General features: G+C 39.4%; 1 protein-coding gene across 5 annotated transcripts in view; it reads right to left on the bottom strand.

Moving 5' to 3' along the window:
• LOC129740284 (histone deacetylase 4-like) overlaps positions 1-26,165 on the bottom strand; it is a 198,149-nt gene that overhangs the window by 91,796 nt on the left and 80,188 nt on the right. The window contains exon 1 of one of the 5 annotated variants that reach the window (XM_055731895.1): positions 417-841. The exons of 3 other annotated variants lie outside the window; for them this stretch is intronic. The gene's annotated coding sequence lies outside the window, so the exon portion shown is untranslated. Of the gene's footprint in view, positions 1-416; positions 842-26,165 lie in introns of those variants that run through there. One more of the 5 variants, XM_055731896.1, reaches the window with a different exon arrangement.

The following is a 26,165-nucleotide window of genomic DNA, read 5'->3' as shown; positions in this document are numbered from 1 at the left end:
GTGGTGATAAACATTTTTGACAACCCATCAACTGCCCGAGGCAGTTTCTTTTTTATAGCGATTATTTTACTATTAATTGCACTTCATCAAAATCAAAAACTTTTTATCTCTTCCATTAGCTGGCTTTTCCAATTCGAAGAACAGTATTTATCGTAGCTTTGTTTTCAGCTAGTATTTGTTTTTCTTGGGGCACTTTATTTATCTATTCACTAGTCGATTCGGTTCACAAACTTTAGACAGGCTTGTATTTTTTGTTGTTGTTTGTTTTTCTCGAAACATTAAACTTAGGTCAGGAATTATTAGGCTTACGTGAATCTTTTTTTTTTCTCTCTGACGGTGACACCACTTGAGATTTACGCCAATTGAACCTTCTTGACGATTCGATGGAACGTCACTCTATCGAACTTCTTACGCACCTTTCCAGTGACAATCGATCTTCTAGGAAACTTGGCGTACGTTCTCAACACCAACAATCAAAAAAAAAAATTCACCAACCTCCCGTCTTTCACGCGGGACCAATATGATTTATTATTCCGTTTTCCCACTAATATGTGTAGTAGCGAGCGAGGAATCGTTTGTGATTAGCGGTAAATTAGCGGTAGCGCAGTAATTCGCGACGACGGCAGCGGCGCGACGCCACGCAGAACGACGCGCGCGATTCCTCTCACCACTCTTCTCTGTCTACCGACGACGACACCCGCCTTCTAGAGTTCACACACTTTTTTTGTTATTGGTTGCTTGCTTTTACACACTTTAAATAAAGACGACGGCGGCGACGACGAACCAAGCGCACTCACGTCTTAGCTGGTCAAAGTTATTCTCGAGACTGGCGACGCGCGCGAGACCGCACGAGCGCTTACTACTCTCTACTCTAGCTAGAGTTGAGGCGTATGCTCCACCATCAAAAGTAAGAGCTTAGAGAGTGTGAGTGGGCTGGTGTGTGCTAGCGACGGCAAAAACAGATGGGGATCCGGCCAGACCCGACCCAAACCCGACGCCGACGACGACGTTCCCCAATTCAATCCATACTAACACAAACAGGAAGGCAAAAACCAGCCGATGATAACGGATGAAAACAACGGGAATAGGACCGAGACACCCCACTCGGGTGAGCGGGTGGAAATGGGGCGTGTTGATTTTTGTTTACTCATTTTTAGTATTTTTTAATTTTTGCTAAGTCAACCCTCAAAGACCTTTGAAATTTTATGAAAGTTTTATAAAGGCCGCCATACATTACAAAAATGCTTGTGCAAATTCGATGATTGTATGTTTGCCTGTTTGCATCTATACGGTAGTCCATTCACGATACAAACATATTTCTTGCAAACGCAAACGATTGCTGGCGAAAAAAGCAACTAAACCACAAACAAAAATGTACCCCAGATGGGACTGTGTATATGGCCTGAAATTTGTACAAGCAGCGCCATTCACCATGCCATAAAGGGTGATTGCACAAACAATTTCGATCCGGATCGATTTCACGCAACACGATTGCGCGCTCATTCAAGCATTGCCATCCATAAACGATGCAAATCGTATTCGCAGCGTCAGAATTTTGTCAGATTTGTACAAATCTGGTGTAGTGCATGGCCCGCTTAAGAAAAATGATTTTCATAAAAAAAATATTGAAAATTTTGGTTACACAGTAAAACAAAAACTAACGGCGTGACTTTGAGATTTTAATATATTGTTCATTGTAATCTTATTTTTAGAAAGGTCGTTGGTGAACTCATAGTAAAACATAGACTTCCGACATTCTAGTACTTCAATTTCCTTTGCCGGAAGTATGTCGGAAGTCGGAAGTCCGGACTTCCGAAGTAAAATTTAGTGCTGGCGCGAAAATAAGTTACAACATTGAAAAAATACAGATCTTTAATTCTAAGTTTTTCCACACATGTTCATTCAATCGAATATAGCAAGACTGTTGAGAAAAAAAAAACTACCACGAAACAGTGCTGCCGCAAAATAAAAAAAAACTAGGCTTTTTAGTCGCAGCCTGTGGCGTAGAGGATAGCCTTCAAGTCTTCTAAGCCAGCGGGCATGAGATCGAGTCCCGGTCACGGCATACAGAGTGCACTTTCTGTTGGTAGGTGGTTTTAACATTTGTAAGATGCTAGCCATCATATCCTCGTAAGATGTATGCTTAGAGTTAAGTAAAAAGGAATCTCTTCGAGGAAACATCAAGTTTCATTGAGATCCTGTATGTGTTTGTGTTCGTTTTTTCTAATCATTATGCCTTTAAATGACATTCTCATTAATTTCGAATGGGCAACAATGTGGAAAATAACTTTGTTTGATCAATGGAGACCAGAAAATTACTGAAACAAAAAGTTGGCGTAAACGATATAGCAGAAAGATAGACTCTTAACGGGTCTACCAATAGAGAAAGTTCATTTTCCAGTAAGGAAAAATCAATCAAGTCTAACTTTCATTACAGAGAACTTACGTACAAACAAGTTCGAGTAAATAATATATTTTTTAAACAATGTTAATTTTGCTTAATAAAAGCTTGTTTTTTACTCCGCTTTGGCTTTGGCTGGGGGGTGTTTGGATGGTGAGTCTTTCTACTGGCGTAAGCACGCATGACGTTCCGGTCCAAAGTTTTGTCCACCGGACCCGGTTTCCGCCCACATTTATTTTGTCCACGAAGCAGCTTTGCATTCCATACTTCGGAATTGCATTTCGAGCCGCCCCAATACTTACTTCTCCCATTTTCGTAAACTGACTTAGCAAAATGTTGGGAATAAAGCATGTATCACCCAAAATCTGGGCGCAGTGGGTGGGTTGATGTCCTTTTCGACAGAATCCACCCGTTGGCCCGATACCACTGTAGTACCTCTTTGCTGCGTGGCAGCTTGCCAAATCTGCCAAAAACTTAATTGGTCCTTTGTGAGGTCTAATGTATGGAAAAAAAAAACGTTTTTCAGGCACTCCTCCTTGTACATTTCAGAGTCCATGTCCATGTCTTGTTTCTCACCGTCCGCAGCTGCAAATACCTTGCCAGATCAAACACTTTCTTGCAAACTTATCGGCAAAAACGAATTTGAACTTGGAGGGGACATCACCGCGACCAGTGGCTTTGTAAAATTTTTGGCCAGGAAGCCGCTCAAAATCCATCTTCACGTACGTTTCGTCATCCATGAGGATGTAAGTTGAACAGTAAACAACAACTAACAGCAGAAATCAGCTGTGTCAACGTCATGAATGAGCAGGGTTGTGTCAAACTCATGCTTAGACGTAATGGGCACCCTATATTTAAGATGAACCTGTGTTTTTTTAGTAGATTTCGGGACCTGATTTGCGATCACATGTTTTTTTTTTTTGTTCGTTCGCATTGTAAATTTTACGGTGCGAATCACTCGTGACCAACTATTGTGTTATGATAGACTCAACCCTGTCGGATTTTATCTATTCAAAATAGTTGATCCGTGTTTGAACAGAAGTTAGGTATGTGATGGAAATGCTTCTTAAGAATCTCTACTCGCTCATTTTCAAGATTCTTTTAACCTTAAAATTTTCTTACTGATAGGACATAATATTCACCGATAAGGACGTAAAATTTTAAATAACAAGAAGTTTCAAATAGTTTGGAAACAGTGCCATCAGTAGAATCTCTCAAAAGTTACGAATCAACTTTGAAGGTGTTTAGTTTTCAGAAAAGTGTTATCGTATATGAACCAAATTAAACCCATGCCTCAGTAAAATCGATGACTTCAATACTGTTTTTGGCTGGGTAAGATTTCCTTTTTTTTTGCACTACAGAGCTGGCAGTCCAAATTATTTACAGCTTTGGATTAAGTTTTCCTACTTTCTGAACAATCGTTGGCGTCAGAGGATCTACCGGCAATGTCTAGGCATCTTATGGCGAGTAATTTTTCGTATCACTTTTGCTTTCTATTTTAGAAAATCTAGAACTTGTAGAAAATTTTAAGGAAATTGCGAAAAAGTGTTATTTTCTCACTATTCAACATGATGAGTTTCTTACGGACCCTCAAAATAATTTTTCTCGAAACATGCCACGTAGCTCATACAACCCGTTCAAAACTGACTAATGCTATGTTATTTTGTGTTATTGATGTGTCTGGAGACATCTAGTGTAAGGCTGCCGGACAAATCCGGACCATGCAATTTTAAATCAAAACCTGGCAAAATCCGGGCATTTGATTCTCGAATTGACGACCAAAAATCCGGGCAATTTCAGGGCAAATTTTGTCAAAAGCCAGAGATAACTCAACAAAAATCAAGATGTTTAAGTTGGGAAAAATTTGTTTATCAAAATTTATTATCAGATTTTTAATCGTATTTAAGGCTCACAAAAAAATTAAAAAATTACAAATATTTTTATAAGACTTGCTCAAAACAAAATTTTGTTTTGAAGGCATAAATAAAACAAAATTTCAACACTTTTTATGTTTTGTTGTTTGAACAGCCAAATAAAGTGAATGAATCTGGGCAAAATCCGGGCATATTTCTATAAAATCCGGGCAACCAGGCGGGACCATAAATTATGTATTAAATATGTGGGCAAACCCGGATAAAACCGGGCAATCTGGCAACCCAAATCTAGTGGGTCAGTCAAAAAAAAAAAAATTGGATCAATTTTACGAAGTTGGTGAAATTTTTGCAAAAAAGTCTCATAAGTACTTCTGGCAACACTGATGATCATCTCTTTATATCTAGCGTAACATTTCAAAAGGGCGAAACTACCAAATGTAAACAAATCGAGTTAACGGTTATTCCGGATGCACGCGGTTGCACTTTACCTATTAAACGCGGTTTCATCTTAAAATTACTTAAAACTTTCAAATAATTGATAAAATTCAATTGGGCGAAACTTCATGTTGATGCATTTTCGTTGGAACATGAAGTTACGCCTATTCAATATGGAGTGAATTTTTCTATCCGTGTAGGGCCAAAAGGCGTAACTGAGTTGACCGTGTGTAACAAAACGGCCTAATTAGTTTCTGCGTGTAGGACGAATGGGCGAAACTTCAAAACCAAAACAAAAACGGCCGATCAATTGGGCGAAACTTGCAGGCGTAACTGGAATCGAAAACAATAAAAGGGCGAAACTCGAAAATCTCTGAAATAAAGTGAAAAAAGTTAAAGTTCTTGATAACCATCGAACAATAACTGAATATAATGCACATTTTTTTATTTTGTTGGACAAAAAGTGGTCGATTTTTTAAATAGAATTTGAATAGGTGTTCCGAAATTTCAAACGCGTTTTTCTCGTTTCGAGCTAACTGCTAGTTTCGCCCTTATGAAATGTTACGCAAGATATCAAGTTGACAGGATTTTAATTTTAAGAATATATCTGTCACACACATGAATTAAAAAGCAAAAAAAACCCGATTTTATACACTAAACAGTGGATTGGAGGCTTTCTTACAGAGTGTAAATTATCATTGGAAACATATGACACCATAATGGATTCCTTATTTCTGAATTATATATGATTAATCTATAAAAAAGATTATGATTAAAGAAAATAGAAAGCAAAAATTACCAAACTCAATATAATAAAAGATAGCCAGTACGTTTTTTGGGGGATAAGCGAACTGATATTCAACGAGTTCATTTACTATCCAAATGTTTCAAACTGTTTAAGTTTGAGAGACACATTTCTCGACGCTCACTAATGGTCAAGAGGTTAGCCTCCTAAACTTTCATGATAGATGGCGTGGGATCGAAACTCGGCTTTTGAAGCACTTTTTGTCAAATTTTCGATCGTCTCCGTTATTAATTTAGCGATTGCTGGCTACAGCTGCTGAGCAAATGGCTACCTTTTTTGGAGCCAACATAAGCATGATATTTACTATGAAATAGAACCATTTTAAACATTTTTTTTTGTTTTTATAATACGACCAACAGGAAAAAAAATCCAATTTTATGAAACTAAATTCACTAAAACCATTAGACCATTTCAATTGGAACATACACATACACGGACATCTTCGTAGCTCGTTGAGCTGAGTCGATTGGTATATACATATATATAAAGTGGGGTCTTGGACCCTTAATTAATGATAGCCCCAACGCCCCCAACTGACCGTTCGCTATGCCTTTCTGTAAGAAAGCCAAAAAATAATAGTCTTTGTATACGCGTTTCAGTCACCGGCTGTTGTTGTAAACTTTTTGTGTTAATACATTTTGGTGCTCTTCAGATAAAATATAGATACAATTTTTCGACTTTTCGGCCTCAGGCATCTTCAGGAAAAAACAACTAGCTTAAATAACAGAAAAGCATAGAATTAATACAAAATTTTCTTTACAAAGCAACTAAAATCGAGTGGAATCCGAACGGACATTAAATAAGAGGCAAACCTAAAATCTTGTGGCGGCATAGTCTGACATCGTCCGACATGATCGTCAGCATTGGAGAAGTTATGTTTCAGCTCTTTGCGTAGTAAGTAAGTGAGTAAATAAGTAAATAAGTAAGTAAGTATGTAAGTAAGTAAGCAAGTAAGTAAGTAAGTATGTAAGTAAGTAAGTAAGTAGGGCAAAGAAGTGTATATGTCATTTACGTACAGAATCCACGCTTGCATGATCGCTTCACGCAGCCAACACTCTTCAACGGATGGAATCCAAGATTTCGTATCTCGTCGTCGAAGCGCTGGTTTCAAGCTTACCGACGTCATCATTTTTATAAGTTGATTACCCAGGTGGTAAATCCTTTTTACGGATTACATTCTAAGGCACGGCGGGCCACCGCGTCTCCCTAGTATGCTACTCTGGGTCCATGGTCGACTCTACATACTATGTACCCCTACACCATATAAAGACCACCTAAGGCGTCTGGTCATAATTCCCATCCGGACCTACATCGAAGGCTGTACCCGAGATGGGAGACCAAGTCAAGTTCAAGACTTAGGACCTTTTCTCTGAAGACTTGAGATCCGGCCTTTACTCGAAACTCGAGGTTCGCTTGGATATCACGACTATCGTGCGCACCGCCTTTGTTCGAGAACTCTGCTAGCGACCAGTAACCTCTACTCTAACGGCTTGAGGTCTTGACACGCGTCTGTCACAGCACACGTCCGGGGCTTTACGAAACTACTCGGAAGATTTCCGGGCAAAGAGGTCATCCTACATCGACTCGAGTGACTCACCCGCCGACGGCGTGAAGTTACTCTACCCGAGAGTATTCCGCGGCGTGAATACTCTTCCCCCTACGTATTCGACTACGGAGAAAGTCATGTTTTGTCAGCTTCCGCAGACGGCGCGTTCAAATCGGATAATCCGCGACGGTAGCGGTGGAGGTACCCTTCACACATGCGATGTACCAAGCAGCTCGGCATACGCAGAAGGTGAAGTCTTATCTTTGTATGCTTTACTGCTAGGACGCACTCTACTCAGATGCTCCCCGGCGAAGGAGTCACCCTACACCGGTAGCGGACTGGTGCCGGTTCCAACTCCTCTGCAGAGCAGTCGTGATCCGAGTGAACCCATCACTGATCACGCGATTTGGGTTGGACAGAATGGCGAAGCCGAGACCAGTCAAGAACTGCGTCATGCAGAAATCCACCTCTCCATGTTTCCGATCCATCCAAAATCCGACCTTAGGGATCAAGCGATGGGATATTTTCGTCTAAAAAGACCGAGATGGGCATGACCCCCACCACAACATCAGGTGCTATCGAGGCCACTGATCGGTATCCGCTGATAACCGTGGTTGCACGCTGAAGAGCTTCTGCAGATTACACTGCTTGCGCAGGGCTGTCTTAGGCCGCCGCTTCGTACCGCGAAATGTACGAGGTCACGTTCGGCAAGACCCTCCTTCTGCTGCAGCGGATCGCTGAGTTGTTCGACATTGGGCTGTCGTCGCCATTGTCTACATGGCTCGTGAAACTCAGCCTATCATCGATCATCACCCTCATGTGCTTAGTCGCACGCTTGGAATCGTTCCTGTTTGTGCTGATATCAGGTTTGTGATCAGCACCATCTAGGTCTTGTGGTGAGCCAGATGCAAGCTCTTGGAGCGCATCCGACTTTTCACTTGCTCGTTCGCTACTGTGGCGAGTAGCTGGATTTCCTCTGTTGATTGGCCAGATGCCAGGACAAGTCTCACTCCCGTAGGGAGATGCAGTCTCAGCAGTTCGTCGTAGACGATGTTCCACGATACCGGGACAATCGATCCTTGTGGAACCCCTGCCTAAGCGCTCACTTATACTGCAGTTGGCGGTTACGGAAGTAACACTCCACCATCTTACAGATATATGCTGGAATCCTCACATGAATGAGCGACGAAACAATCGTTGCCCAACTAACGCTGTTGAAGGTGTTCCTCGCGTTAAGGGTGACCACTGCGTAAAACCGGTCTCCTCTCCTCTTTTTCAGCCTGGCTTCATCTGCCCCTTCGATGACATATCGAATGGCACCCAAAACCAAACTGTTTATCGGAAAGGCCGTTCTCGCCCTCAGTGTAGAGCTGTATCCTGCTCTGGACCACCTTCTTCAGCATGTTGCCAGCCGTGTCCAAGAGACATATAGACGTATAGAAAACCTTCATAGATTACAATCTAACGTCTCTGTCTCACGTATTACTTGAAGGACAGAGAATGTCTGGCCGAGAATTCACTAGTTAAGGGTATTTTCGAAACCATTCTTACACCTTCGAAACGAGGAGTAACGTACAGTAGAGTAGATTAGAGTAGAGCGAAGTAAAGTAGTGTCGAGTAGAGTAGAGATGATGGAGTAGAGTAGAGTTGATGGAGTAGAGTCGAGTAGAATCGAGCAGAGAAGAGTAGAGTAAAGTATAGTAGGGTAGTGAAAATAGAGCAGAGTAGAATAGAAAAGTGTAAAGTAGTTGGCATATTAAAGTAGAGAAGTGAAAAGTTAAGTAGAGTAGAGTTAAGTTGAGTAGTGTAGAGTAGATAAGAGTAGAGTAGAGTAGGCAAGAGTAAAGTAGAGTAGAGAAAATAAGAGTAAGAAAAAGTAGAGTATAGAAGAGAAGAGTAGAGTAAAGTAGAGTATACTAGGTTAGACTAATGAATAGATCACTGTTTGTCAGTGGTTCGACAACAAACTAGTTTCAATCACCACTTTCTAGGACTCAACACTTTTTTGGAAACTCATTTCATCCTGAGCTCAGCTTGAGTCATCACCACAGCAAACCTTATCTAAGGAATAACTATTTTTAGCACGATGAATTCGAATTTCTTGGATGATCAGTCCAGAGATGGATAAATAGAATGGAGAAAAAAATGAATGCAACCCATATTTATATTACTGATCGTTTCATGGATCATGCAGTAGGAGAATCAAACAACTTCCGTTGGGTGAAAAATTGTTTAACTACTGTTCAGTACCTTTATTGCCAAAAGTATTCCATAGACGAGTTTTGCCAATCATAAAAATTGTATTGGGTAAAAATGAAAGAAAAATTTCAAGTTTTTCGTTTTTGTTATTTTATTTTTAAAAAAACCTAAATACAAAACAAACTTCACCACGCCCTCCTGGGGGGGAGCTCTAACACTCATTCGGGCGAGATATCACTTCAGCTTGTTTGCGCTGGTATTTGTCGGTTGTCTTCGTCGTGCGATGAATTGTGGGGGTCCGGGTTCCCATTTGAGTTGAGCCGAGTCGAGTGGGGTTGGGTTGGGTTCCGATGCAAAACGCAAGATTAGGACGCGAAACGGCCCCCCACAACAACAACAACAACAAACGAGCAACACAAACAAACATGGTGGGACGAAAACAACAACAACAATTCACCAACACCTCTACGTTGTTGGCTGGTTAGTTAGTTAGGCTAGTTAGTAGTACTATGTGTAGAACTTTTACAACCTACCAAACACATGGAAAGTTTCGGTACAACACAGATGTTGAAGTCGTCTTCGAAGGAGACGACGGCTGATGCTGATGATGATGATGTTCGGCGATAGAAGGTGGATTTACTTCGTCATTTCTTTCCTCTACTGGGTAGGTGGTTACCCTTTGTTTGGCCGGCCAAGTTGAGGAACGGATCTACGACGGTTTTATTATCAATTGCCGCAATGCTGGCTTTTGATAAACTGTTTGTCCAAAGGGGACTCAGAACGTGACCATAAGGGCTTCAGTTGTTAAGTTTTAATTCTTTCATGAAAGTCCAGTAACAATTTTGCGTGTTTATACCAATTGAGAGTCCAATTCCAGCGGATCTAACAGACGGACGATAAAGAATTAATTAATCATGACGTTGTTGTAAGTTGTCGAGCGAGGGATATTTATAACCCTGCTGTTGTAACCCAACACCGGACCGAGCCCGAAGCTTCTGGAACCGCACAGGAAGGCACACACAACAAAGCTCTTGGTCGTCGTCGTATGCCGGGCTAAAAATAACCATACTGTGCAATAAATATATAACAAGGTAGGTACCTTCAATTCGCCATCGTTCGTCAATCGTATAGACACAAACATTTCGTCGTTCCGAAAGGGGCTGAGCTGAGCTGAGTTGAGGTGTTGCATATGAAGTCCTACGAAGACTAACTTGTGTCGACAGTTTTGTATTTCCATTTGTTTGGCTGTTTTTTTTGTTGCTTTCTTTTGTTCAAATTTGCCAACTTGATAAGGGTTTCTAAATTTAGTTGCCAAGAGCTAGCTGATAGGAGCCGATTAAAAATAGAACTCGAATCGATTACCACCACCATCGGCACCGGTAGAATGAGTCGAACAAGTAGGTACTCATTACGAAAGGGCACTTCAAAAAAAACAGCACCGGAAATTGAAACGATGACTCAAAGACTACATCAAAATTCATGAAACCTGCTCATGGCGGCGCTTTTATAAAAAAAATGTCACCCTCAAACTTTTCAAAAGAAAGTCCAAAACGACCTTTTGGAAAGCGATTCCAGTGCAACAGCTCATACCTATTTTTGCTTATCGAACCTGCTGTAGCTGTACTGTAACGCATCGGACGACGACGACGGACGCCTTCACGATTTGACAACTCTGGAAATTCCCATCTGTTCACTTTTGCTGAGCTGCGCTGTGCTACCTGTGTGTCTATCTATAGCCGTCTTCTGTAAGGGTATGTGGGAGAGAAGGTGTTAGAGGCTGCGACATGGCGAATGGCGGTGGCGAATATTATTTTCTGCGAGTCCATTACTCATGACGGTTTTCGCATTTGGTTTTTGGGAATAAATAAAAATATGCAATCCGCATTGGCTTTCGGAAACCAATTAGAATAATTCGGTCGATTTCTGTGTAGTTGGAAATTTAGAAACTTTCACAAAGTCAAATATTATTGATGGATTGTAAGTCCTCGGCTACTTTCTGAATAATTTTAATGGAAAAAATCGTAGTTGAAGTCATAGCGGTGGCTTAAAACTTGACAAAAATGTTGGGCAATATACTAAATCAGAACATGAGTTCAAAAGTACAAATATCTCTCTCACTAAAGTTTTGCATTTTTATAGCTTTATACCAGCATTCAAGTGCTAAATTACACTATACCAGCACACCAAGTGCAATTTTGCATTATAACATCCCTTCGAGTGCTATGCTGCATCATATTAGAATTAAACCACAATAAGCATTTTATCAGCTTTGCCTTATGCTTTTGAAATGCAACATAACTCTAAATCAGACTAACAAATGCTTTTCTAAGCATTCAAATGGCATCACACAAACTTGCTTCATTGCTTTTTAGCACTATGTAAGCACTACAGTGGCATTAGGGCAAAGCACATTAGCCTTGATTTATGCAAATTTAGGGCACCTGTTGCGGCTATCAGGTCCGCGTTAAATCTTTAAAAGCTTCAGTGACTCCACAAGCAGAGTCACTGAAAAATGTCCGAGCCATAGATGTCATGAGTTCGATTCCAGGTTATCTTCAGTCCATAATTTAAAAAAAAAATATGTAGAAATTCAACCCGAGAGATCCCCATAATACGTACCAGCAAATATGAACAGCATTAGCATAAACCAATGCTAATACTGTGCTTTCATTTCTGCACGAAAGCAGCAGGTAATTTCGCCAAACCTGGCTCACAGATCCAAAATCACAGAATCACAAATGCACAGATTCAAGCTCCATAATTGACTTCAAAGCACAATTAGTGCTAGTTGTGAGTGCTTAAGGTTACTTGGATACCTTCCATCTACTTAAGGTTGATTACCGCATTGAACTATACCGCATATTCAAACAAGGGTGTTTCTGTAGAAGCACTCTCTGGAAAAGTGATACTTTCTTAAGCTTGAGTCACCACAAGATTCCCGAAAAAGACAGATTTAGAATAAAAAACATGCAATTAAAAAGGTGTCCAATAAAAACAACCACCTTCCCTAAGTACATAGTTTCCTGTTGCATGGAATCAGTATCAAGATGATTGTTTTGGCCGTTTGCCCCGGAAACATACGCAGGGACGAGACCAGATCTCACCTCTGACGACTCGAGATCTAACCTCTTCTTGTAATGACTGACACGACTAAAGGCCTGATCCCTCCTCTAGCGACTCGAGATCTGACCTTTCCTTATAAAGATTCGGAGTTAAACACTTACACTTTTTCTCCAGGTGACTCGGGGAGATCTGTCCTCTAAATACTCTAGGTTCGACCTCTTTTCATCAGGACTCAAGCAGCTTATCTTGGATTCGCATCTGTGACACTTTACGTAACGCCTAGAAAGATTCCCAACGAAGACTTACCCTACAGCTACCTACACGTGAATGGCTGGCCTGGGCGTCGAGGACCACTATTTTCAGTGGATATTCTCTGCCAATAACATAAGTAACCCTAGTTCCTACGATCTTACCCGCGAGGAAGGTCAACTCTTATCCGCACAGCTTCAATCGTGTTGGGATCGCCCAATATTACATAGCACTGAAAGAGGAAGTTCTAGGGCCTCTAAAACAGATACACGCACTGGGTTATGATCCTAAAAGTTGCTCCCCCTAGATGAAGTAAACGTTGGAAGACGAAATCCGCATTGTGTTAATAATCACCTAATGCAATATTTGTGCCGATACTGGGCACATAAGTGGCACTCGTAATACGGAGTAGTGCGGAGTGCGCTACCCTTCAGAAGGCACAGTAGAGTGCGTCCGATCCTACGAGTGAAATTAGAAAGTTGAGGTATGATTTATTGCGTAGTACAACTCAGGGATACGTTACGCACCTGATAGTTCTTTCATCGAGTACAAGTGAAACTGCGGAATAAGACATGACTCCGTAGTTGAGTGAATATCGACGCCGGGCAAGACAGTTGAGTCGGTGTATTGTGACGTCTTCGTCGGGTACCTAGCTTGAAAGGAGATAGAGTACTATTTTCCGAGCGCAGTTGAGTATCCATGAGTATTGCCGTGGAGCACACTAGCGCGAATAAGACCTCACACCTTCCAAAAAAAGCTTCAGAGTAGATTTGGTTGAGACCAACGTTCAAAGGCCCCGACCATACGGATTTGCGCATACTATCAGGGTCATCGTTGCAGGTCGCTTAGAACGCCTTAGACTACAACAGTTGGTTAAAAGATTTTACTACCTGGAGGACTAGCTTGAAAAGTTCGATTCTAGAGAGGCCCGATATTCCACAATAACCCACATGCCCATCATCATATGTACACTTGTGTTGTGAGTCTTCACTTGTCGAATCAGTTTTATCTTCTGGGCCGCAACAAATTAACCACATTGAAAACAACAACATGCGAATGCTTGCTTTAGTTTTTATAAAAGCAATATTGATATTTTTGAACCACCGATACCTTTGCTTGACGTCGACTTGCATCATCTGCTGTTGGCGATGCTTCTTTTATGCAATTACCGGAAGAATTATATTTTGATTTTAAGTGATGCGATTTTGAATCGCTTAGCGAATCTTTGGCTGCAATCAATTGGCGAAATATGCTAAGTGGCTCAACCGATAACGAGGTGGAAATATTTTAAAACCCACTGAACAAAGTTTTTCGAGATGCGGTTCCAATTAAAAAACGAAGCGCACGTACTGCAGTGCGCCAACCTTGCTCGAATCCTGAACTACGTAATCTACACAACTGACCTCGAAAAGCAAGAAAACTCAAGCTTAAGGTTAAAGCTTAAACGAATTACGTGAATTAGAGAGCGCCTACAACTCTAAACATGCATGTGACGAGTGTGATCCTGCATCCTTTTGGTTTTACATCAGAAAACGAAAGGGTACCCAGGGTGTACCGCAAGTCATCAAATATTTACAACAAAACCACCGCCTAGACACCGTATGCTGCTGCAAATCTATTCTCGTTATTATTTCAGAGTGTGTTGAGTAATAACTCACCACATTTCTCAGAATCATACTTGAGTAGTTTGCAGAATCGAGATTTCAACCTATGTATGCTGAACTTTTTTCCGCATGATGTGTTTCATACGATGGCCTTTTTGGACAAAACGAAAGGTCCAGGCCCGGATGGCATCCCACCGCTCTTGGTAAAAAAATGCGCCGGATCTAGAAGACTGCTTCAATAAAGCTGGAAACGTACACCGAGCGGAAAATTATCGCGGAATATCGATTCTGAGAAATTTTTGAGAGTTTCAATCTCTGAAGATCAACATGGGTTCATGAAACGCAGATCTACGATTACCAACCTCATGAAATTAGTTGACAGGCTACATAAACGTGAACAAGTTGACGCCATGTATGTAGATCTGAGTAAGGCTTTCGACAAGGTACCGCATGATTCTGGTTTTCTGACTGGTTTTGCTATTGGATAACCTCGTATCTCGTTAGCTAAACTGTTTTCATACGACTGGGCTCTGATTACTCGACACCTTTCAAAATTACTTCGGGAGTTCTTCAGGGAAGTCATCTAGGACCTCTTGAATCAGAAAAACTGAAGTACGGACGGCCGCCAAATTTTCCGAATAATTTCTTCGATAGTCAACTTCTGCACTCTTCAAAAGGACATTGACTGTCTGCTTGATTGGTGCCATCAAAACGGCATGACTCCGAATATTACCAAATGTACTACCATCACGTTCACTCAACAACGAAGTCCCATCACATATTAGCGACTAACTTGAATCGCACATCGGTCGTCAAAGACCTTGGTATCACTTTAGATAACACAAACCCAACTTTTTCCAGCATATTTCCCCGACAGTAGCCAAAAGTTTCGCGGTTCTTGGCTTCATACGACGGAACACGCCGTTTTTAGCGACTTCTACAGTCTGATATCACTGTATTGTGCTCTTGTGCGTAGCATTCTCGAATTTGGAGTGCAGATTTGGGCACCATATCGTGCGGTGCAAAATAGAGAGAGTACAACGATGCTTCGTCAGATACTCTCTACGTCAGCTACCTTGGAACAGTCTTGAACTTCCGTCTTATGAACAACGCTGCTTGCTATTAAACCTAACGGCCCTGGCATCAAGGCGCGTTTTCTTACAGCGACTCTTCATTTTCCACATCCCACAGAATAACGTGAAATGTCCAGAACTGTTATGAATTCTGCCGTTGAATGCTCCTCTAAGAACTACCGGATCCCAGGAATTGCTAAGACTCTCTCATCGCCGAAATCAATACGGTCAAAACAATCCTTTAGATGTATTTTGTGTGAGATTTTTGAAGTTTCTAGGGAGTTTGACTTTAATATTTCGAAGGCTGTTTTCAAATCTAGAAATGGATAGTTTACTCTCTGTGAATAATTGGAAGCATCTGCAAAGATTGTCAAATTAATGAATTTTAGGTTACACTGCGTTAAGTCCCACGCATGTGCTGTGACAGGCGCGAGTCTAGGATATTTTTTTTTGTTTCGATTATAGTCGTTTTACCATCTTTATGGCATTCGCGACTTTATCAACGTTACAGTTGGCGGATCGTTATTAAGAAACTATCCGGTACAACTGTGTTCGATGTTTACTCTTGGGCTCGAACTCGCGGACATCGGCTCAGGAGACAACAGACTTGCCAACTGAGCTATATCACAAGCCCTGGTCTAGGATATGCTGCTCTCAATCGGCACACGACGGTCATAAAGATGGCGAGCCTCAAATCCAGGAGATAAGAGGTCGGGCTTCGAGTCGTTAGAGGAGAGGTCAGGCCTCGAGTCTTCAGGAGGAAATGTTTGTGTGGTCAACCACGAGACTTTACGATATGAGGTCGGGTCTCGAGTCGCAAGAGGAGAGATCAGGCCTTTAATAAACAAGAGGAGGGGTATAAGTGTTTACCTCGAGTCATTACGAGGAGTGGTCGGATTTCGAGTCATAAGAGGAGAGATCGTGCAGAGGAGTAGTATGTGTACATTAACCTCGAGTCGACGTAAGAGGAGAGATCAGGCCTTGAGTGGTGAAAAGGATAGGTGTATGTGGGACTTTATCTTAGGATTGAAAAAGTCAAATTCGTCATTACCTGTTGGGTTTTGGTACATCGGATCGCCTAGATCCTTGATCTACATCGTGAGGACACGCCGTAGCCAATGCCGCTCACGTATCTTCGAAGCTAAGCCGGTTGTCGATCGTTACACTTAGATACAACCCCTTCCTGTAGGATATTTGAACAGCAAAGACTTCTTCAAAAATTATCAATTTTTAAGATCTTTCAAAAGGCGAAAAATGAAAATGAAAATATTGAAATTACTAAAGAAACTAAGTTTAAAAGATAAAATTCAACCATAAATAAAGCAAAATTCAATTTACTATATTTTTTGTACGGGGAATTTGTCAACAACCGGACACTAAAGGTTTTTTTTTTGTGATATCTTCAAAAATATATTTTTGTTAATATTGGGACCTCTACTGAGAGTATCAATATTATGATCACAGCAATATTATGACTATATATCATTAATTATTGTCTTTGCAATTAAATCCTTCTTCGTATTCCCCTGACTATGACAATTTCTCTGTCCAGTTTGATTTGTCTATGCAGCAGGAAATTTGTGAACTTCCGGATAAACTTGGTCCGATTGTTGTTCCTAGAATTTTCAGTGCTAAGTATGGACACTAGACTGAGTCGATTTGGAGTCATTTTTGAATTTCTCAAACCCTGGGGTCTTAAAAGCTTCGTTTTGGTCCAAAAATCATCCATGATTTTTTGCAGAATTTTTAAGTAACGTTTACATGAGTAAATTTGAACTTTTAGGTTTGTATGGGAAAATTGAATATTTTGTATTGAAAAATCAACATCATTTTTGTTTCTTCTGTGGAACCGAGCCGGCTAATGGTTTTTGTGCCAATTTATAAATTTCCTACAGCAAATTTTCCGCTGAACAACTTTGTCGAATACCATAACTTCGTATCTTTTTAAACAAAAAAAGGTATTAGCTCTTTAACAGGTGTATGTCTTTTTGGATTGATAAACCATGAATTCAATTGACACCACTGCTGGGTGCCTAGTGAAGTATTGCATGATCACTTTTCAGCCATACTTCGTTGGGCACAAGCAGTGGTGTCAATTGAATTCATGGTTTATCAGTTATGTAAGTTATGATATTCGACAAAGTTGTTCAGCGGAAAATTTCCTGTAAGAAATTTATAAATTGGCACAAAAACCATTAGCCGGCTCGGACCCACAGAAGAAACAAAAATGATGTTGATTATTCAATACAAAATATTCAATTTTCCCATACAAAACCTAAAAGTTCAAATTTACTCATGTAAACGTTACTTAAAAATTCTGCAAAAAATCATGGATGATTTTTGGACCAAAACGAAGCTTTTAAGACCCCAGGGTTTGAGAAATTCAAAAATGACCCCAAATCGACTCAGTCTAATGGACACATCAACTCTGAAAAAGTGTACTTTACTGATGGATCATTGATGAATGACTCTACAGGATTTGGAGTGTTCAATGAATTTTCGAAAGCATCTTATAGTCTTCAGTCTCCGTGTTCAGTGTATATTGCGGAATTAGGGGCAATTCATTGGGCACTGGAGAACGTCACTCTACGTTCCATTGAACATTATTATATTGTAACAGATAGCCTCAGTTCTGTTGAAGCCATTCGTTCTTTAAGACCAGGGAAACACTCTCCATTCTTTCTAGGAAAAATACAAAATTGTTTGAGTAATTTATGTAGACGCGGCTTTTACATCACCTTTGTTTCCCTTCACATTGCTTCATAATTGGGAATGAGAAAGCTGACGCTTTAGCGAAGATAGGCGCGCTTGGGGGTGAAGTTTATCAACGTGAAATTGCCTTCGATGAATTTATCTTTTTAGTCCGCATAAATGTTCTCGCAAACTGGCAGCGCAAATGTAGAGGAGTAAGCCATGATTTTTTGGCATCGCACGCGTTTTTGTTTTCGTCCATATTTTTTTTTAATTAAATTACACTAAAACTAGAAATTTTAAAATTTGATACTGATAGATGAGCAGCGGCTAGACCAGCCAAGGCAAGGTACTCTAAGAGTACGGAACCTCAGGGCCGGCTGGCTACTGGGTAACCAAGGACTTTTCGGGTAAAATACAACAAATCGGAAAATTCCTGTTTCTATGATTTTTTTTATTAAAGTTTTCTTGTGGCGTGTTGTCTGGGTGTATAAAACAATGTTCTGTGTAATTTGTGGCGTGTAAATTCTCACTAACCGTGGTTTTGCTGCTGGTGGTCTTGCGTCGCGACGTCGTAGTTCCGGAAATCCAGTTCCGGAAGCAGGAGGGCCGTCGATATATAGGCGGATCGACGGAGTGCCGAAACTGTCGGCGCCAGCGGGCGTTGCTGGACTCAGTTAATGCAGGCGTCTTCCTTCTTTGGCTTTTAATCGGCCTGCCCACGAGAGTGCCCCGTATCCGGACAGGCCGAGAAGGGAAGTCCTCCTTGGAAATTAGGATTCCGCAGAACCCGAGGACGATGATGATGCTGATCCTTTACGATAAGGCGCGAGACCACAAGGGATCTGCGGGCCGAGCCGTGATGAAGACAATCCGGTATCCGGGTGAATTCCGTAGACGTTCACAAACACTTAACAGGAACTTGACTTCACACACGGACGCCTGGTATAGAAGAGACTCGAAAAACGGAAGCAAGCTTCCTTTTCGGCTTTTTCATTTCATTTTCCAAATATTCCTCCTTTCCTCCTCTGTTAGTTGACAGCAGCCAGCAGTAAAATGTAGCCTACTGTGGTGCTATCTTGGTGTCAGACTCAACAAGGAACATGAATTTTCTAGAGCTAAACATTCAAAACTACAAAAGAAGACAAAAATCAAACGATTTGTAACCAACCGGTTACAAATTAAACAGTGGAAAATGATAGATTAAGTGACTGGTGGTTGTTTCCGGAGTGGTTCGTACTTGGTTTAGGCATGCTGAATCCTGGTTGGGAGAGTTCGGAAGGAATTTTAAAGTCAGCTGCTCCGGACTAGAGGAAAATTTTTCTGACGAAAACTTCCAAGACTTATTTGGTGAGATCAAACCTTTTCTATTACATTAAACGTTATTTTCCTAATACACATTGTCATTATATTAGTGTAGCTATTTTCAAATTATGCTGAAGGTATTTATGTAATCCATATGAAGCGTTTGGTAGGGAACTCCACGCTTTATTCCTCCCCTTGCTCCAGAATCTTTTGCGGTAATTACCACATGGTTGGCCTGGCCGTAGTTATCTCTGCAATGCATGTTTTATGGAACAGAGATAACGTTGAAAAGAAAAATGAAGGACGCAAGTCTTTTCATTTTCCAGGATGCTTACACGTTTTGGCTATGTTGGTAAAAGAAGAAGAAGAAGAAAGAAGAACTGGCAGCGCAAATGAAGAGAAAATGAGTTGGGTCGGTGGCTCCACTCAATTATCCCACAGTGTAGCTATTTTCAAATTATGCTGAAGGTATTTATGTAATCCATATGAAGCGTTTGGTAGGGAACTCCACGCTTTATTCCTCCCCTTGCTCCAGAATCTTTTGCGGTAATTACCACATGGTTGGCCTGGCCGTAGTTATCTCTGCAATGCATGTTTTATGGAACAGAGATAACGTTGAAAAGAAAAATGAAGGACGCAAGTCTTTTCATTTTCCAGAATGCTTACACGTTTTGGCTATGTTGGTAAAAGAAGAAGAAGAAGAAAGAAGAACTGGCAGCGCAAATGAAGAGAAAATGAGTTGGGTCGGTGGCTCCACTCAATTATCCCACAGGTAAGCCTTAAACCATGGTTCAAGTGTTTGAACTTGAGTCGTGATTTTATACGAACATTTTCACGACTCATGTCCAATCAATGTTCCTTGAACGCTCTACTCTATCGTGTAAATCTGTCTAGCATCAATCTCTGTAACTGTGGCCAAGGTTACCAAGACATCGAACATGTGGTTTGGTCATGTGAGGTTCATATTATCGCCAGAACGAGTTTAATTGATTCCCTTAAGGCCCGGGAAAAACAACCTTATGTACCTGTAAGAGATGTGTTGGCCGCGATGGGCTTAGAATATATGTTTGAACTTTACCTATTCTTCAAATCTATCGATCTACGTCTTTAATACTTTTACTTTTCTATCTGCTATGTACAATAGTATTTACTAGAGAATTATAAAACGTGATAAAAACTGATTTTGGGTCCTTTAAACCCAGTGTATGATCCGTTTGAAATAAATACATTGTAAAAAAACAGTATATTAGAAAAAAAAAATCAAAACATAAATCATTTTATGTTAGTTTTTAATTTACTTGACCAAAATTAGCACCAATTGCACAAAAACGCCGGAAATGACTCGAATCACAATCTTGTGGGTAAGGTTTTTAATACTAAACATCGTATGAAGCCTTTCATATTTTTTTATTGCCAAATCAGAATAAACCATTTCTTTAAAAAAAAAAAGAACCAGAGGAAAATTAAAGTTTCTTCGGCCACCGATATATTTTGTGGTTCGATTTTTTTATCACCTGCCTACCATTGAAGGGTGCTATGAGGATAAAGAAAAATAAAAGTTGCAAGTTGTAATACCCTCAAGTAACACAGATTAAGCCAACTACCATGAGAAAGCTTTATTATGGTTTTATTATGGCATTTTATATGCAGCTAGTTTAAGATTGCCAGATTGCCCGGTTTTATCCAGGTTTGCCCGGATATTAAATTCAAAATTATGGAACAATCCGTCCCGGCCCGGTTTCCCGGAAAAATGCCCGGACATTGTCCGGATTTTTTTACTTTATTTGGCAATAAACATACAAATTGTGTTGTTTTCATTTTTTATGTATGTCTCCAAAACGAAATTTTTTTTAGCAAGTTTTATAAAAATAATTATGAAACGTTTTTTGGAAGCCTTAAATATGAATTGAAACCTGTCGATGGAATTTGACGAAAAAAAATTTTTTTTCAGTTTTTTTTTTCTTGATTTTTGTTAATAAATTTCTGGGTTTTGACAAAATTTGCCCGGATTTTGCCGAATTTTTGTTCGTCAATTTTGAAATCAAATGCCCGGATTTTTTTCCGGTTTTTATATAAAATTGCAATGAAATGTCCGGCCCGGATAGGCGCTGAAAAAATTTTGGGAACCTTTTGCCTGTTTTATAACTGTTAAGTATTATGGTCATAAAAATGCTCAGATTTTTGATTTAACCGTTTCTATCAGGTAGTTTTTAAAACGCTAATAAAGCTTTCACTAAATATATTGTTTAAGTTGTTTTGATAGAGTTCTGAATGCTCTATAAAAACTAAAAAAACTAAAAAGTTTGTTCAAGCTTTTTTTGCAAGACACGCATTGCCTGATAATAAAACAGTAATATAATTAGGTGACAGCTCTCGACCAAGATGTCAAAACCGGACACGCTCAGGCTAGACTACACATATTTGAATTGGAATTCCCATTTTACACATTTTTTTCTGATAAGGCATGTGTGTTGTTTTTGAGTTAAATAAAAAAAATATATAACAAACTTTGAAATATTTACTTCAAATCGCCGGAAGTGGTACACGCAGCGAAAATGATTTTAGGACAAAGGAATTTTCCTTTGTTTAGTGGCCAAACAAAGGAAAATTACTTTGATTTTTGGACAAATAAATCCTTTGTTTCTAATATGTTTTCCTTTGTTTCAAAGAATTTTTTAACTTTGAAATTAAAACAAATTCTTTGATCCAAAGTATTTTTTGTAATTCAAAGAATGAATTCTTTGTTTCAAATTTTTACTTTAGAATCAAACTCATAATACATTGTATCAAATACAAAAGAGTTTGTTTCAATAGAATATTTTTTTGAATCAAAATCTTTTTTTTTTTGGTTCAAACACCAAGATTTCTCTGTGTGTATGACTATCTCTAGAATAGTGTGAATTGAAAGGGTTCAACTAGAAGGAGAAAATTTTCGCTTGACGCCATCATTAATTCAAGATGGCGGCTTCTGCTTTTCTTTTCAAAGCTTTAAATGACTGAGAATATAACAAAAAACCTCCACAATATGGGTTTTGGGTGAAAGGGCGAGTAGAGTAGAAGTCGAATTTAGTTGTCCGACGCCATCTTGAAATCCAAGATGGTGGCATCCGCTCAACTTGAAAACGCTGTGAATCACTGAAAATCGCATGAAACCCCCGAAATATGGGGATTAGTTGAAAGGGCTCAACAAGAAGAAGTCTTATTTCGCAATGTGACGCAATCTTGCAATCCAAGATGGTGGCTTCCGATTCACAATAAAAATGCTGTCTACACTTAAAATTGCATGAAAACTACACGTTTTGTGTATTGGGTGAAATGGCTCGGCGAGTACAATTCGAATTTCGCTATCTGACACCATCTAGAAATCTTTTCTTTTCAAACTTGTATATTACTGATAATCGCTTGAAACCCCCATATAAGTTGAAAGGGCTACTAGAAGAAGTCAAATTTCGCTATCTGACGCAATCTTGAAATCCAATATGGCGGCTTCCGTTTAAATTCAAAAAGCTGTAAATCACTGAAAATTGTATGGAGCTCCCACGATATGGGTATTGGATGAAAGGGCTGAACGAGTAGAAGTCGAATTTAACATTCTGACTGGTTTTCGACCATTTACAGCATTTTAAAGATCAACGGAAGTCACCATTTAGGTGGCGTCAGATAGCAAAATTTGACCTCTACTCGTTTAGCCCTTTCATCCAATACTCATATTGTGGGGGGTTACAAGTCGCATTAAGTCGTTTATAGCATCACCAAATTCCTAATTAGTGAAGAAAAACCTCTAGAGAAAAATTAAAATCCATACTTGAAGATTACAGATTAGTAATGTCTTGACTTCTAAAAATTTCCATTATGAAATAATGAGGTAGAAGCCATCTTATTCGATGACTGAGCGAGCTCGCTGGTGTACAACTGTGGACCATGGGGTTACTTGTTATCAAGTGGTGCTTCATACTACCTCAATCAGTATGGTGGTGGAATTCGAGACAGAATCCAATACACAATCAGCTGCTCTGTCTGGTTGTTGCCTTATCGGCCAATGGCGCCGCCCTGTTATCAGTGTCTCCAGTCGTAGGATCGTAAAACATTTGGACATTTCGGCCCTAAATTACCAATACAGCAATATTGATTGGAATTTTTCGTCAAATTTAGTCAATAAAGACTGTTGAACCTTCTGCCAAATCGATGGAGTTCTACGACACAGCTTCAAAACACATGAACGAAACAACGATCGCATCATGTTGTCATGCCGTGCCAAATCTAATCCAGCAGCGCTTGTGTTGACGGTTTTTTTTTTTCATTTCTGCCTTCAATCCCGAAAGCAACCGGCAACATCAAACCCATCGAATGGCTTAGGAATAACGTTTGAGATGCAAAGAGTATGGTAGATAGATATGTTGCTCTCTGCATGACTGTAAATATCGTTGTGTGGGGGCAAACCTAAAAATAGCCGCCTTTGCGCTGTGTCTGTTTGCGCACTTGTTGTCATTCGGTGTTCAAAATAGCCCTAATCAGCCAGGAACGCCATTGCGTCTCTTGGCTTTGCTGCGGTGCTGTAGGATAGAAACCATCGGGAATGAGTGGACTCGCAATCATTTTGTGTTATGAGTTTGATTGAGTTTTGATAGAAATTTGATAGAATGCTAAAGAGTTTTTATGAAATTTTGTCAACAGCTTTGCAAGTTATTATTTGTGAAAAGCGAGGAAAAAAATGTTTACAATCTTTCACCGTACAATGGAGGGAGTAGCAAAATGTTTGACTGCCGTCAAAATAGAATGTTAATGATTTGATAAATTGATAGATATCATAATAAGTTAAACGCTGACAGCTCGACTATCAGAAAATGTGTAAAGTGGTGATGGTTGTTAGGGAAGTTGTCGAAGAACTTTGAATAGCTCAGATTAACTTGATTGACTACTCACATCCACCTTAAAACATTGATCTCGAAATTATATTTAAAAGTTGTCGAAATTTTATTGAATTATTTCGAATTCCATGATCGCAGGCGTGGCTCTGTAGAACGAATTCCACATCGCTAATGGTTGCTGCTCCGTGATTGACCGAGGCAACCAATTTTGTACCAAGGTTAAAAGAAGAGTTCTTGGAATTAGAAGCTAATTCTCAATGTACAAAATTGATGCTCTCTCTTTGAACATCAATAACAGCGCCGGCCACGTCCTAGTAGTCGATGGATAGTTGGGAAAATTGGATCGGAATTTGGAATCTGAAATGGGAATTATGAATCTGAGTCTTAAATCTTCAATATAATTTAACGACTGATTTGTTTTCGTGTTGATTTGGAATGGCATTTCAGTCAATGATGTTTGTTATTAATAATACAATATAGTTTGCATTATATCCGACGTTTCGGCCGTAGTTTATAACGTACAAACAACGAATATTACAATAGTTACAAAAACTACAACATTATTTCACAACAGGATCAACAAACCAGAGCATGCACAACAAAATCGACAACATAAATACAGTACAACGCATAGTAAGTAAAACACCTAGTAAAATTGTAACATCTTTAAATTTAAAAAAAAAAATCCAAATAAATTCCTAGATTTCCTTTGAAAAAGGCCCGAATCTACGGCCGAAACGTCGGATATAATGCAAACTATATTGTATTATTAATAACAAACATCATTGACTGAAATGCCATTCCAAATCAACACGAGTCTTAAATCTAAAATCTAGTTTCAGAACTAATATCGGAAAACAATTTTGAAATTCATCTAGAGAAAATAGGAAACAGGAAATTTTATATTTATCTACTTTCATGAAAGTATGTACACTGTCGGCTATAAGTTTGGGATTACCCCTTCAAAAACATCTCAGTCATCTTATGACATATTGCCTAATTTTTGAACTCATTCTAAAGATCGTCAGCAAAACCCTTTTCGTATGTTTTTTGACTAAATGTGTATTTTAGCTTTATGTGACCTAAACTTATTTTTAACATTTTCCAAAAACTGCACTAAAAAATTAAAACCCGATTATCTCAGGATGGGGTGGCCCAAACTTCAAAATTCAAGTTGCACTCGAGTCCTTATTTCATATTTATCTAGACATATTTGTTGAATTTTGTGCAAAAAAAATGCAATATACTTAGAATTAATTGAATAGTAGCTTTGGTCATCGTCCAAAAGTTTGGGATCACCCCGCAGTATGGTGAATAGGCCAAAAGTTAGGGATCAGTTTTCTTAAAAATGCATTTTAATCCACGAGTAACACTGTTATCAATCAACGTATTGTTTATCTGGTAAGCTGATTTGAAAGCTAATGAGTTGAATTTGGATTGTGTATATCTGATTGAAATTGTTTTTTCAAGATAATCTTCTATAAACTTAAGCTAAAGTATGTGTGGACGCTACTGTTTTAGAGCTTAGCACAGTTTATAACTTGTTTAGCTGTAATTAGGGACCCTAGGGAAATATGTCAATCGATAGGCGTGAAGTATGCGTTTGTATAGAACAAAACTAAAGATCAACAAAAAAGCGGGAACGAAAATAATGTGATTATCAGTTTACAGAACAACGTCTAAAAAATATTGAATTAAGAGCCCAACGGGAATATTAAGTTTAAATTAAGAGCTATTGAAAAATGTAAGAAATGATTTGTTAAAATATTGATTTGGTTAAAATAACAGCTTACTTTTAGAGAATTGATGTAAGATTAAAATTGCGAAGAGCAGATAAAGGAAATAGTTCAGGATCGTATTTCACCTGGAACTACTAATGTAAGTTAAAATATTCAAAACTATTGTACCTTATACTAACAATAAAATTTTCAGTTTTGAGCTGCATTGTAAAAATCTGCTACAAAAGGTGGTTTCTAGATTCGATCCGAACAGTATGATTATTATCTGATAATATTCACCAAATAATCTGATCGTTAAATTAATACATGCAAA

This window comes from Uranotaenia lowii, chromosome 1, assembly GCF_029784155.1.
Source record: "Uranotaenia lowii strain MFRU-FL chromosome 1, ASM2978415v1, whole genome shotgun sequence".
In the NCBI taxonomy this organism is placed as follows: Eukaryota; Metazoa; Arthropoda; class Insecta; order Diptera; family Culicidae; genus Uranotaenia; species Uranotaenia lowii.
The sequence above is the reverse complement of the archived record's forward strand: the minus strand, read 5'-3'. Positions and strand labels throughout refer to the sequence as shown.